The following is a 3987-nucleotide window of genomic DNA, read 5'->3' as shown; positions in this document are numbered from 1 at the left end:
AAAAAACCAAAATAAATATTTTCCCTGGAGGTTGAAAGATGGTTTCTGGGAGCATTTCTTTGGAATCAAACTGGGTGCAATCAAAACACATAGGCACTCAGTTCCACAATGTCCATCAATGCTGCTGCATGGTGCCTGTCACCTTCTTGTCAGACAATATGGATCAGGGAGATTGGCAAAGGCTTCAGATCTACAAGGAAGATCAAATCTCCCACTGGGATGGAACAGCCCTAGCAGGATATCCACTGGGATTCTCTGATTGCTTCCCCATGTCAGCTGGGAAATAGGGTCTTGCTCCCATAAGCAGACCTGGCTGGTTATCAGGATCTGAAGATGGCCAGCACATAGAAATCATAGATATACTCTACCCTGTGCACGTGCTGGGGCCTGGAAGGGGCCTGATGTCTCTTTCTGCTGTGCTCAGTGATGGTCTGAGGGTCAGCAAGAGAAATGAAGCTGAAAACCGTAAGTCAGGCAACAAACATTAAAGACACAGTCCCCTCTTCCCCCTCGGGACAGGAAACAGACTAAAGCAGGTTGCTTGCCTGGTGAGGAGGGAATGTGATAAAGCAAGCCTGGTTGAAACTGGTGCAGGGAATTTCACAGATGGGTGACATACAAGGAATGCAAGATCTACTCATATGTGTAGTTAAATAACCCCAGAAGCATGCAGAACTCTAGCAGGCAGCTGCCTTTGATGCATATATAGCAATAGGTACCAGCTGAGAAGGAGTTAGTGGCTCCTAAAATACTCATGGATTAAGAAGACAGGAAAGGAGGTAAGTTGGAAGTCCTGGCCAATAGATATGCATGACAGAGGTTGGAAAAGGAAGAAGATTCACATTTTTACTGTGGGATTTTTGTTACATGGCTGTCACATTACAATTTATGGAGCTAGACCTGCTAGATGTTTCCCCCTCTCTACACAATAGAGAAGAGCTCAGCACTTATCACAGTGTGACCAAGTGCCAAAGAGCAGGGAAGAAGCACACAGCAGCCACACAAGCCTCTCCATTCCAGCCATACCCATGTTTCAGCTGCCCCTGTTGCTAAGAGTCACAAAAGTAGAAATTTCACTTCCAGCTGAAATATTTCTCTTGCATTAAAAGGCAAAGAAACTGGATGAAGACTGCTCACACATCATAAAGTTGTGTAAATCCAAGATGACCTTCCTACCTTGTATAATTTGGGGGTCAATTTGAACTAGCAATCTAAAAGGGAAACTTTCCATAACTTAGTGCCAGCTACTTGAATCAGGGATTTCCAAAACGTGGGCCATAGACAGCTGGTTGGTCATGTGTGGCTGGCACTCCTCCTTTCTCATTGCTATTTCAGGCTGAGCACTGCTAAAAATATACCAAATCATTTCCTAATATTGCATTCTCATGTGATCACTAGCTGGTGTTGAAATGGGGCTGTAAGAAACCCAAAGATGTGAGAGGTGGAAGAATGGTGGTCCACACATCAGGAGATGGTAAACTGAAGCATGGATAACTTCAGAAGAATGTGAGATGCAAAACCAGACTCCCACTTCAGAAAGAAAGCAGATAATGCAAAACAATGGGACGTACTGGAAAAGTGGAAAAGTGTATCCTTTCAGTTAAGGCTGTTGAGAAGTATGTAGATCGTTTTTACGATTTGGGAGGGGAGTTTATGTTTTCTTCTGTCTGTATCTGTAGCCTCATTTTATGCCAGGGCATTCACTGATACTCTGTACCAAGGAGTGTGATTCTGCTCACCTGTCAGGGTGAGTCCTGGGCTCTAGGGAGTCTGATCAGACACCCAGACGTAGCTTCAGGATATACAACCAAATATCTGTGCCACCTAAGCAATACATCACTGCCATTTGGGGACCCGAGGTTGTGCCAGAGCAAGGTACATTTTCCTTGTAGTTAAAACTGTCCACCAGCCTGCCAGTGCCGCAGACCTGCGGACCACTTCACGACCCAAACATATCTGACTCCTCCCAGTCTCAGGCTGCATGCTTACCATGCTGCAGGTGGGGTGCAATGTGGTGCAGCCATCTCAAGAAACAGATGGATCAATGCAGATCTGTAGGTCTTTCCTATCACCAAAAAACGGGAAAACGGAAAAGCAGGCCTGAGTAGTTTTCATAACAGCATAAGGGATTCTGGGGGGAGGGGAGGGGGAGGGAGGATGGGAGTGTGTAAATCTGTTAAATTAATTTTAGAAAAAGGATGTGAACCAGTCAAGCCTCAGTTTATGTTCCCCACTTACGTTTGCTCTCCTTGGCAAAAATAGGTGGCTCTGCTCTTTAGTCCCAGGGAGCCTGGAGCCTTACTCAGGCAGTCCATTTGGAGCAGTAGACCAAAATGCAGGCTGTAATGCCCTGCAGATCCTTGACAGTGGATTCCAGACAGGACAGGATCCTTTAGAAGGCTGCATAGTGATATCACCCACCTCCACATCGAGAAGGATTTGGGAGCCAGTTCCAAGAAGATCAGGGGCTGCAGGCAGGACAAATAAAGCTCTCACATGCTCTTCAGCCAGGCAGCTGCATGTAGTTCAGCAGGAAACTCTTTGTACTATGTGACCAGGTCACAGACATAAACAAAAGGGCACTGAGAGACTGAGTCAACAGCCAGTTCTCATGTCCCTCTGTGTCATATTCATGTCTCTAAAAATCAAATGCTCTTAAGAGTAATTTGACATCATACGTGCATGCTGTAACACTTGCTATAAAAGCAACAGTAAAGCATTCAAAAAAAGTCATGCAGTTCCAAAAGTTTTACTGCTCCCAAAACAATAGCTGAAGACTACATTTTCAGCAAGCAGCAGACAGGATTTTAATCATGCTGCTTACACTAATCCCCCCGAAATTTTTCTTTAAGAGAATTCAGGAGGGAAGGTCTGAACTGGCTTATTCTTCTTAAGAGAAATAAACTGAGGAAAAAAGCTAAAGTTGAACAGTCGCCCAAGAGAAGTGAGGGAATGCTACTTCTGGAAGAGACTTCACGTACCATAGTGGATTTTGCTATTCAACCATTGTTGAAAAATACAGGTTATTGAATCCTCATGAGGGTCTGAGAAAGTTGGAAAGCAGGAAAAGTCACTGTAAAATGACAACAATGCGCTGTGCAGAGCAGTGGGAGCAGGTTCTCAGAAACCATGATGCCCAGCATTACCGCTCATTTGCCTTCACAGCACAACAATGAAGGGAAGGAAACAGACTGGAAGAACACAGCTTGGAAGAGTCTGTTAAATCCATTATGAAATGTATTGCTGTAAGACTGTTGTTTAATTTATCCAGGTTTTTATTCCATTCTTGCAGGACTTCTCTTTCCTTTACCAATGAATGCATCACCATGAAAATTTTGTTGATTCTCGTAACAGCACCCTTTAAATAAATGATGTGATTTTTCTTCCTTAACGATGGAGAGGAAATGGTGTCCGGTCAGATCCCTGTTCTTCTAATTTCAATGACAGACATAGTAAGGCAACAGCTTCTCTAGTACAACACACAACTTTTCTGTGTTGCAGTAAGAAGAATAGAGTCCTCTTCCTCCTCCTTGCTGTTGGAGGCCTGCACAACTTAGGAAAGCTTCCCAGGAAAATAAGGGGAATAATATAATGGCAAATTTGGCTGGCTGAGTCAGAAACATCCTGCATTTGAGCAAGCCTACACAGTGCTTCAACACAGAGGTGGGAGGATTTCTTTCTACCACATCCCTCAGGGGAGATAGCTGCAGAGAGCATCACTATAAAAACACCCTCTTGCAGGTGGAATTGCAATTCATCTTTGTGGCCAAAGTAAAGGTTTAAAATCTGACAGAAATTGTGGTTGTGTGGAAAAGGACCTAAGTCTGTCATCTGCTTGTCTTCTTGCTGTTGAAATGAGCTTCTATTTCCTAGCCTCAGAAACAGAGAAAGCAAGGTGTTACATAGGGCAGGAGATGGCTGGGGAAAGAAAGCAGTCTGGGCATCTTGATGAGCCAGAGCACCTTTGCTTGTGCCTTGTGGGGGAAA

General features: G+C 44.4%; 1 long non-coding RNA gene across 1 annotated transcript; it reads left to right on the top strand.

Annotated features, from left to right (window-relative positions):
- Positions 1–1442: 1442 nt before the first annotated feature.
- On the top strand, positions 1443–3391 carry LOC146439478 (uncharacterized). The gene is made up of 2 exons (XR_014851258.1): positions 1443–1588; positions 2263–3391. It is a non-coding gene; the product is annotated as an uncharacterized LOC146439478 (long non-coding RNA).
- The last annotated feature ends 596 nt before the right edge of the window (positions 3392–3987 follow it).

This window comes from Lichenostomus cassidix, chromosome 3 (assembly GCF_008360975.1).
Source record: "Lichenostomus cassidix isolate B80296 chromosome 3, HeHo_3.0, whole genome shotgun sequence".
Taxonomy (NCBI): domain Eukaryota; kingdom Metazoa; phylum Chordata; class Aves; order Passeriformes; family Meliphagidae; genus Lichenostomus; species Lichenostomus cassidix.
The sequence above is the reverse complement of the archived record's forward strand: the minus strand, read 5'-3'. Positions and strand labels throughout refer to the sequence as shown.